Here is an 11659-nt window from a genome sequence, read left to right on the forward strand (position 1 = left end):
TGGAGGAACCCTTGTAACCAGAGCAAAAAGACTGGAAATTAATGGATGCGGAGTCCAAATAGGACCCTAAAAGGCAGAAGATTGAAGCATCCACAACGACCACTTCTACAATGCTACGATGCCCACAAATTATGATGCCTATGTTAACAAACTTCTGTCACAATTGGAGAGGGTGAAAGAAGAAAAGAAATTAGCCATGGCTGAACTCGAAGCTAAAAAGGAGATGATGGTACCCTCTCAACTAGAAAGGGCCCACCAAGTATCCATATACCAAAGAGAAATAAATGAGCTAAAGGAGGAGCTCAAGGCCAAGGGAGGCAAGGAAGAAAGGTGGCAAGCAAAGCTCCCGAATCTCATGAGCCTACAACACCATTATGATGAGCTAGTAGTGTTGTATAAAGACCTACAAAATGAAAATGAAAAGATCTAGGATGCCATAGAGAGTAGCTAGCAGTAGTAGAAGAAGAGAGAAGGAGACGGCACCAGAAGCACATAGAAGATTTGGAAAAGAGAATAGCCTCGGAGCTCAAAGAGCAAAAATGGTTGGAAAGAGAAATCAAGGAATAAAAGAGGAGGCTAAAGGCATTAGCCCAAAGGCATAATAAGAGCTTGGGAAAAATGAAGAAAAGGGCAAATAAATGGGTGGACAAGTGCAAAGGAAGGGTGAGGGACTTAGCGTGTCGACTAGCCCTTGTCAAAGGAGAGAAGGTGATGGCAGAAAGCAGGGTAGAGGCTGCACAAACTAGTTTGGAAGCCTAACAACTTGCCTTCCTCAACAAGCTCTTAGACACCACGCAATCGAAAGAGGAGGAGGTCGTTGAATCATTAAGGAAAATTTTGGAAATTGCTCACAGGGCCCTGAGACTGGGACTACACAACCAAGCACAAGCAACAAGCACTAAGGAAGTAGGGCCACAAGAGCACAAAAGACAGCAAATGCAGAGGCTAGCGAAAGAGATATGACCAAGCTTGGAAATGGAAAAGCAAGAGGAGAAGCTAGCCCCACAACCTCCTTCCCCTAGATCAGAGGAGCAACAACAAGTAGATGCCCCTACTACTAGGAAGGTCAAGCTCAAAAAGAAGAGAAAGAAAATGCTTGATCTCGCTCAAAGAAGGCTGAACGTGCAACCACCAGTGATGCCAACAACGCCCATTCTATCGAGAGAAGATTGCTTTCCAGTAAACTATAATGCTGAACTCAAATTTTGGGAGTAGAGAGAGAACAACTACGAGCCCTTCGACTTTAATTTCCAATTCTCCACTGCATTGAGCAGGGTACAACCAAGGAGGTGGAAGAGGTGATCAACGTTGGAAGGAGACTAGGAGATAGGTGGACCTCTAAGAGAAAGAGAAATCCTACCCAATGGGGAATAGAGGCTCCAAACTACAAAAAATAAAGTTTATGAAGTGCCAAGAATAGTGAAGGGCTATGAATGCCAAACCGAAGTTGAGGAGGCACATTTGGGAAGGTAATTATGATGCCTAGATGTCATTTTGCAACACCCTATCATTTTAAGAAATAACCCCACTTTCATGCCATATCCAAGAAGGGTAGGAGCAGATTACGACCTCGACAACCATGGTTGATACAACTTCCCTAGAATATACAATGTCAATGCCACAAATCCTGAAGAAGCCCTCACCTTTACACTATAAGATCTACATGACTTTAGAGTACTATTAAAGCAGGAGCCTACATCACAGAAGTACCGCCTACCACCACACTTTTTTTATTTGAATGGCATAGATGGCTACACGATGACTAGATTAATGATGCGAGCTAAACTCCTCCCCTCTTTTTGCTTAGCCCTCTTAGAAGATATGAATGATAGCCGCTTCACTCACTGCAATCATCCATTTCTTTCCACCACTCCTCTCCAAGCACGAATGAACCTCAAAGGGGATACATGCAAAGCTAGAGATTCCTTAACAAATCTCTTCAGTCCCCAACCTCTCACTCTCATATCTTTGATGACAAGGACTAGATCTTCGTCTATTTATATTTACCAAAAAAAAAAAAGAACATGTAAAGAAGAAGAGAACACTAGAAGGAAATCACAAGGAAAAGCAATCGCAACATCTCACTACATGTAGGCCACAGTCACTGCACCTAGAGTCCTCAAATCAGGAACATCTGGTAGCTCTACTGGACCGGCTCCATCCCTAACCCCCTAGCCCATTTTGAATCCCCCCCATCGACCTTAGGGCATATTAAGGGCAGGACATACCTAGCGAGGCCACCCTCGCCTATGGTTAGACCTATCTCCCTAAGCCACACTCACTGCACCACCCTTATGCATGAATTGGGTCCTCAAGTGTGGGATAACACCCAAGCCTACCTATGGTTTGATCCAACTCCCAGTTTCACTATCCCAAACACAATGCACCACATGGTAAGGTAGACACACCCCCAGGTTGTGCACCTTCTTTTCTTTATAGGTAACTCCCCATAATGCAACCCACCAACTTCGAAGGCCCCATCATTATCAATGGCCACAACCACCTACCACATCACCTCATCTTCCTCAACTCAAACCTGTAAGTGCCATGAGATTGGCACTTGTCTAGAATGTTACAATGCTGCAAGACATGACATGGACAAGGATCACGCAACCAAAAGGAATAAGAGCAAGACCAATGAGGCCCAAGTCAAAAAGTGAATGAAGAAGCTCATCAATCACAAAAAGTGGAGAAGGCAAGCTCAGAAAAAACGTGGGAGACCACTGAATATTCTAGAAAGGCTCTCTTAAGGATGAAGGATGTCCTGTGTTAAGGATGAAGGACGTCCTATCAAGGATGAAGGAGGTCCCCTGAAGGATCAAGGATGCTCTCTCAAGGATGAAACAGAATCGCTGAGGGTTCTCTCAAGGAAAGTGTGGGACGCAATGTAATTCATTTTATAAGAGCACCAGGCTCCCTCCTATGCAAGTTGTAAATTCTAAATGGATATGGGTAAAGGGATAAGGCAAATAGAAGGCAATGGAGAAAGAGGACCTTGGCAAGTTGCCTAGTCATGTAAAAAAGGGGATGAATGCCCAAGGGATTTAGGGTTTTGTATATAAACCTGAAAAGTGAACGAGGAGCTCATTCTTTGGTGTGTGGCAAAAGTGGTCTCTTCTTCTCTCCTTCTTGCTTGCTTGTGTGTGCTTGAGAGAGGGAGTGTGAGGGAGTGAGTGTGTGAATGTGAAGGATCTTGGAGAAGAAACTCTCCATCATCTCCTCTCTTCTTCTTCTTTTCTATTCTCTTCTCTTGTCTCACGTGTGCGGCTATGGAGGATGGAGCTTGAAGGTGGAGGCTTGAGGTTGCTTGAGCTTGCATCTCGAATCGTGGAGCTACCAGGGTGCTTGAGGGAGGAGGCCACTTATTCGAGTATCAAGGTAAGCTCACCACACTCTTGTAGGATCAAAGGTGCATCAACTAGGTGAGAGATAGCCATTTATGCTCACTTGAAACACTTGAAGCAATAAGCATGTGTTTGAAGTTCAACAATATGGAGCTCTTTAGGTGTGCAGTATTTGTACGAAGGCTACTTGTTATACTTCACTAGAAGAAAGAGGGGGTGTTAGCGACGCAGCAAAAAATGGCGGTGTCGCTTATGCAAAGCCTTTTTTTAAATTTTAATTTTTGGTGGGCGTCGCTTAAGTGATATTCGAAGTGTTGTATAAGCGACACAATTTTACGTCACAAATGCAATTGCTTAAGTGACGCATAATTACAACGCGTTAAGTGACATTTGCAATATGGATAGTGTCAATTAAGCAACCCTCTATAAATTTTAATATCTTCATAGGCTGTTCCTAGCCCGAGAGAGAGAGAGAGAGAGAGAGAGAGAGATCTTCTTGCTCTGGCCATGCCCTGCATCGATGAGCGTCGCCCCAAATACGTCGCACTAGTCGCTCGACAAGCACCTCAGAGACATTCCAGGTAAACGTCTTCTCACAAGAACATTGCAACATACTATCGAACACCCTAGGACTCACCACCTGATACCAATTAGATATATATATATATACATATTAATGTCTCTAAAAGGTTGGAATGGCCTATGAGACCATAACCAATACAACTAGTATCATCATCTCTCATAAGAGAAGAAGAGATAGAGATAAATGTGTAGGTCTACATGGTGGACTTGGATGAGAGGTATGAGAAGTATGGAGAACTGAAAATTTTGAAAATTTTGAAAAAACTACGTTTAAAGAGATTAAAAGATTGTAGAGTATCTCCTCCTCAGTCTATGGAATCCACCAAGACTCTGCAAGCTACCTTCGACTGCATCAGCGTGCCAATTTGCATCTGTGATGAGCAATCATGATGTTAATGTGACTCATACGGCCATGCCTATGTCATCGAGTAGGTACTCTAGGGTGTCATGCTCTGTGTAATGTTGTAGCTCTGTCAACTGTGATGCCACCTGATGATGTCCCTCGATGACACCTATCGGTAGGAAATGTAGTGTTTGGGGTGGCAGCTGCTGGGGGTTCAACTACACTGAAAAAGTTTGTAAGTGCTCTCTGGAGGGTTGGATGAGGCTGGGGTTGCTTCCTATCTCGTAACAACACTACTCTGCACTGCTTGAGTTCCAATAAGAAAAGACCCAAACATCTTTGGTCCTCATAGTCCATCACCCATCTTAGTGCTTCAAAGCCCTCCTTAAAGAGGCAATGATAGCGGCCTCAAATATCATAGTATACAGTACATCTACAGGATGTAGTGCTCCTCTGTTTCTGGCTCCCATCCACAAAGCTAGCACATCCTCTCATTGGTTGCAATATGGCTCCATCAACCTATCTCAATCAAAAAATGGTGCGATGAGGTGAGAATCTGACTAATAGCAACTCGGAGTCCATGGGAGAGTTGAGAGTCCATGTATTTCGACCTCATTATGAAACCATCATGAGATAGTTGCAAGAAGTGGCATTGGTATTGTGCCATTTTCATGCCTAATGGGAAAGGGGGCTTGGACCAAGTCCTTCCTGTCTCCACTTTAATGATATCTACTCTGATCACACTATTCAGCTTTGCACGACTGAGACTCAAAGTAGGGCAATCAAGGCTGTAATTCAATGGTGGAAATCTGTCTATACTCATGCCATGTAAGTTCAACCACGTGCTCATATGTGCATACCAACACTGTCTATTGAAGAGATTCACCAAGATAGGGGCCAGTGCTCAACCGCCGAGACCCACGAACCGCTTATTTCTTCAAGCATTCCAAGCCGAGCATAATGGCTACCTCTCACATAGCCGACGCGCTATCCATCCTTACGAGTGTAGTGAGTTTGCATCCATGCCTGATCGAGTTGCCTCCTCTCCCAAGCACTCCGGTAGCTCCACGATCCAAGTGCAAGCTTCAAGCAAGCTCCATCCTCAAGCTCCACGCTCCAAGCTCTCCATCGTTGCGAGCAAGACAAGAGAAGAGAAGAGAAGAGAAGAAGAGAGGAGAAGATGGAGAGCTTCTCCACCACAATCCCTCACCTTTACACACTCTCACACTCCCTCTCTCAAGCACAAGCTTAAGCAAGTAAGAAGAAAAAGAAGAAGAAGAAGAAGAAGAGAGCCACTTTTGGCCACACACAAGAATGAGCTTCTCATTCACTTTTCAACTTTATATACAAACCCCTAAGTCCCTTTTGGGCAGTCATCCCCTTATCCCCTTTTTTAAACCCCTTTTCCCATCATCCTCCTATCTTCCTAGCTTCCTTCCTACCGCCCATCTACCTTTACAATTTGCACTCGTCATTCTTAAAATAAATCATGGTGCTCCTTCTTTTATGAAAGCATTGACTTGCGCTTTTTCTTGTGTGCCTTTCTCGATTTAGGATTGTTTTGCACATCTTGTGTATCAAGATTCTTATTGGCACACCTTTGTCTTCCGTTTCACTTTTGCATTGGCCTTGTCTTCCACTTAAGATTTTTTTAATTTTCCACCTTGTTCATCTGAGAGTTAACATTACCTCCCTCCTAGACGAGTGCCAATCCCATGGCACTCACTGTCGTAGGTAGCAGGCTTTAGCATGCACCGAGGACGTGGATGGAAGGGACATCTGTGGTTTGCCTTGGAGTTTTGGTGGTGGTGTGGATGAAGGTCATTGTGGGGGCACGTTGTTGGCCTGGGTGGCTGGTGGTAGGGTTGTTCGAGTTGGTGATAGGGCTGTTTGTTATTGGAATTGCATTGATGGCTAGCACATGTGTGGTTTGTTGGGGATTCTGCACATAACGATTCTTTGGTGGCCTTGCATGATGATAAAGGACAAGAGTTCAAAGTTAAGTGTTGATGCAGAGCTGATGGTACTTTTGTTGGAGTTGTCAATACCTGCAATTGAAAACCTCTCACATGGTCTCTCCCTAGGGGTTAGTGCTAGTCTTCTTATTGTGTGCACAAGACATAGTTTGATTAGTTTAGGAGACAGTTCGACGAACTCTAAGCAAGCTGAGAGTAATGTCTTGCACTTGAGGACCCAAACTGTGTATAGATTGTGGCTCACATATTATGTGAGTGCTTGTGCATACTTAGATGTTACGTAGTTAGAAGAGTGTTGGTCTGGTTCCTCATAGCAATGTGTGGATAAAGCAGGGGTTCAATGGGGTGGAAAAAATTATCGATGTTAAGAAATATACACGAAGGCTTCTTGAGACATCATTTGTGATTTTGACAACACGATGTAGCATAATTGAGCTCATTGACACCTTAGCTTATGGTAGTTGGTGGCTACTTGTATTGTTCGAAGCGTATAGTGTACCTCCATATGGCCTTTCATGCCTTGCTTACCACTATTGATTACGATGGTACTGAGATGGAGTGCGAAAAAAGAATCGTGCAATTAGGTCACAGTGACAGGTCTAACCATAGGCAACACAAGCTCCCTAGGTATGTCTTGCCCTGGATGCGCCCTAAATAATTGTGGGGGATGTGTAAAGGGCTAGGGGACTAGGGACAGAGCCAGCCGACCAAGGTCACTGGACATACCTAATTTGAGGACACCTAGGTGTTGTGCTATGATAATGAGTGCTTTTTTTCTTTCTTTCTTTCTTTCTTTATTGCTTTTTTTAAATAACATGAATACAACCATTGCAATGCATTGAGGCTATCAGTCGTTCATTTGGATTGGAAAATGCCGAGATTCAAAGGCTATGAAAATGGATATTACAACGATGATTGTGTTACTAGCCTCGTTGCTACTAGGGGGAACAGTTGTTGAGATGGAGAGATACAATTGAGATTTTGTAAAACCTCTTTGTAACGTGCGATGTCGATACAATGGAGGTAACAATTGACATGAGCCAAATGTAGAGTTTGACCTAGAAGGAGAGAGTAGCCAATGACTATGCTTTGGGCCATGCGATGTGGGCGGTCTACAAGGGTGATTTTTGCTTTCGATAGTGAGACTTCCGTCATGGCTCTTTGTGGAGTTAGTGGTCTTGTGGTGCCTTGGACATTGAACGCTTTCATATGGAGACCTGTGTTGTCTTGTATCCGCTTGACAACTCGTGAGGGCACATGCAAGTCATACGTTGAAGTTTTCATTAGAGGAGAAACCAAAAAGTTCAATAAATCTTTAGGATGATAGTCTTCTTAAAGAATATGAAAACCTAAGATATTGAAGACAATTTTTAGATATCCATTGAGGTTTATATTAGAGTTTGTTATACATTATAGATAAATAATATAGAATATTTATATATTGACATCTTACACTATTGTGGTTTATTGTGCAAATAGAAATTGAAGATCTAGACAACTTTCTTAGAAGATCCAAGGGCTCAAGACCATTGAAGCTTTGGCAAAAGTCAAAGCCTTGGTCATTATATTGGAAGCATAAATAATCAAACAGTGCAATTTATCATAGCTGGTTGTCAAGCTCTCTAAGCCTGCCGATGATGGCTTTGAAAGCTATCTCCAAGGTGATTGGATCCCAAGTTTTCAATAGAGGATTAGATAAGATAATTTTGGTGTAGAAGAAAGAAGCTGTAAGTTTTTTGGCTTCATGCCTAGATATATGGATCTAGGGTAGGATAATTTGGAGTTCTTGGCTCTTATTTGCTCTTCCATGTAGGAGATGCTAAGAATTTGAAGCTCCTTTTAGGCATAAGAAACAAAAGTTCTCGAAATGTAGAGGTCTTATTAGGTGGGATAAACCAAAAAATTCCTCTAGAGGTCCTAGTAAGTTACTTGAAACTAGAGACTCTTTTGCAACAATAGAGTCAAACTAAAATATGTCAAGGGTTTCTTGAAACCCATATTTTTCCATCTCTTTTTCTAGTTTGTGAACATTCTAAAAAATCTTTGTGCTTTGCACAAGAGTTTAAATATCCCTCTTTTCTTCTTTGGGTGTGAAAATTTGTATAGTCTTGCCAAAGATTATGTATTACATGATGTGGTTGTGTCTTTGAGCTTGAATTTGTGCCAAATTTGTCTATAGAACCATTGGAAGACCTCTAATAAACTGTTTGCTTTGTACCTTCCACCTCCATGGATTGTGTATCTAAAGTATTTTGTTCTTGCTTGTTCATAATGTGATTTTTCCATACCTTGGGTTGACCAGATAGATAGAGATCCATATTTCTTGATAAAATATGGAGCATGGTTGTATAAAATATGTTGCATAGGTAACAAATAAAGAAAGTTGATAAAAAAACCTTTAACAATGAAGAGACATACATATGCAAACTTCTTACCATATAGTGAGTGAAGTGTTAATCACCCCAAGCTTCTATCATTATCTTTTTAAAAAGGTTTAATTGGTTTTTGAAGTCTTTGAGATCATCATCATTCCATTCAGTTTTATCACAGTAAAAGAATACTTTGTCCAATGTTTCCCAAACATTCAAACCAATTGCAAATAAGACTTTTTCACTCTTTGTTATACCATATGTTCTAGTTTATAATGGCTTCAACTTCCATGCAAACCCTATATAAAGATGAACAAGCTTTTCAATTATCCTACAAAGCGCATGAAGTGTAGAGATATGAGCATTCACTAAAGGAATATCTAGGACTGGCTTAAATTATGATCCTTGTTGTGCCTAGAGGGAGCTCTATTCCCATTTCTTAAGTTCAACTCTATGGCTGGGGACATACAATATAGGCAAGGGGATCTAGGTTTGGCTCCCTTTGACACATTGTGCATATATTGGAGTGTCTTTAAGTCACCAGCTAGGTGCCACTCAATCTTACAGTTCCCAAATCCTTCAACAAATAGCTCTTCTTGTGCCTATCGTCTCTTAATAACATCAAGTATTGGTGTTTGATGAAAAACCCAATACAGTACATCAAAATCCTCTATATCTACTTTGAATGCTCTTAGCCACCACATGTGTTCAGATTGAATACTAAATGACATTGAGTGATTGCAATGACCTGATGAAAGTGCTCTATTCATCAAGGTAATAGAGACCCTCTCTAATTTTGTGCATTTCAGAATCTCACTTTCATCAAGTTTTAACCATAAATGTAGCCACTCCTTGTGCCTCTTCTAGTAACAAGTTATAGAATCTGATCATTAAACATTGTAGGGTGGCCAAGTCAATGGAAGTATTGTTAAATTCATTGAATACAACTTCATTTTTCCTGCCCTTGAACCTAACCTTGATATGGAAAGGCTCGCCCAAAATCTCCATCACTTTGTTATTCACTCTCTATGTCTAATAGTTCTAACCACATATGGCCTTGGAAATATGTAATTGTGTACCTGCTCTTCATATTTGATTGTAAAAGCTAGAAAAGTTGCATATAAGCATTTCAACCGATACCAATACTATCTAGTGTCTTCTGCACTAATTCAGTATTCAAAAAATGATCCTTTATAAGTGACTCCAAGCATTGTTTCTTTGTCTTTTTATATTTCTTCTTCTCCAAAACATATTTTGAAACTATTGAAGAAAGAAGATGATAATAAAACTAATATGCTTTTAAAGAATCTCTTTCGCTTGCATTCGATTGAAGAAGATGCCTAAATAAAATTAATATCATAAATTAATATATTTAATTATTTAAAAATCATATTTAATATATTTAAACTGAAAAAAATTGTACATTATTGCTTGGATTCTTTTACTATAACCACCTCCTCATTTGAGACTCTTAAGGGTCCTTTATCAATTTTGAAGGCTTAAAATATTTTACTTTCATTAATAAGATTTGATGTGTTTCTCCAACGAATGAATCCTCTATTGATAGCCCTCTAGCTTCTACAATAACTCATTGTTATGTTTTGATAAAAGATAGTTCTCCAATCTAAGAACATCCTTTTTTGCACAACCAAGTATATGTTAGTATATGTTTCACAAACTTTATAATAGTAATGGATTTTTTTATCTTCCTTATTGGTTCGTACTCTCTATCCAACTCAATATGAAGATGATAAAGAGGTATTTTACTAGGGCTACAGAGATCATTGGATGATTGATCCATAGCTAAGGATGTGATTAGAAGATTGGATTAAAAAACTTTGTGAATTAGAAACAAGGAGGAAAATGAAAGAAAACGAAGAAAACTAGTGAGGGGAAAGACAGAAGAGAGTGGGAATGGAGAAAAGTAATCAAATGTTGAACAAAATTCAAATTTAATATTTGGAAAAGCAATTTGAAATCTAAGATATAAAATTAACCGTACCCTAAACCAACACATGTAAATAAGTAGAGTAAGACAACAAAACCTAATCTAAATTAGATAGAAAGGCCAGAAAAAAGCTTTAAAAAAACATAACCTCCAAAGCAATAAACGAAAGAGAGCCCCAACCCTTTTTCATTAACCCGTTTCAATTTTAAGTTGAAATATTCTTCTTTGTCAAAGACCAGCTAGAAAGACTCGAAAACCCACCGATAAAGCCATTCAGATTTGCATAAAAGCCAATAGGCATTATTCCACGTTGTAGCAAGCTACTGGTTCAGCCTCTACTTTTGGTGAATCAAATGGGGCTCGATTGATTTCTCTGCAAGCTGGTCGCAAAAAGAAAACTCCTCTCATCTAGCCTCTAGCCGAGAACTTACTTTGTGTTTTTTCAGAGTCCATCGTAAATCGCTAAAATATACAGTTAGGCAAAACCCGTAGTTTTCACTTTATGAGAATGAGTAAGATCTTCATTATAACCACCTTTGTCACCTTTATGGCAGCCTAGATTTCTAGGTTTAACGTGACCATGAGAATATCACGACAATGACTTATTAATGATTTTTTATATATGTACTTACCAAAAATATAATTTTTAAAAAATCTAAAAATAATTTTATTTTCTAAATTATTTTCTCTCTCTAGGATCACTTACAAGGCATTTTCAAGACCTCAAATCTCCCCTAATGCTTTTGATGCAATGCCAGAAGCCAAGTTCATGAGAGATTGCAAGAATTGGGGGTTCCTATTGAGATGCACTAGGATGTCCTAGCATTGTATTATTCAATTGTTGGACACATGCGAGCTCTAGGATGGATGTCAAAGGAGATCATCAACACTATCAGAGTGAAGCATGGTTGTCTCCTTTCACCCACTCTTTAGGCTATACGTTGATGAGATATCAAACTATATAAATAGATTGGGAGGAGAGGACCTAGCCTTGGGGAAGATACACTACATACCTTTTGCTAGCAAAGAGATCTCACACTAAATGTTGCGAAGACCAAGGTTAAAGTGTTTTAACACCTCCACCAAGTGGATCAAAC

The sequence above is a fragment of the Lygodium microphyllum genome, chromosome 18, assembly GCF_053477565.2.
Source record: "Lygodium microphyllum isolate KBCC chromosome 18, Lygodium_microphyllum_v1.1.10, whole genome shotgun sequence".
Classification (NCBI taxonomy): Eukaryota; Viridiplantae; Streptophyta; class Polypodiopsida; order Schizaeales; family Lygodiaceae; genus Lygodium; species Lygodium microphyllum.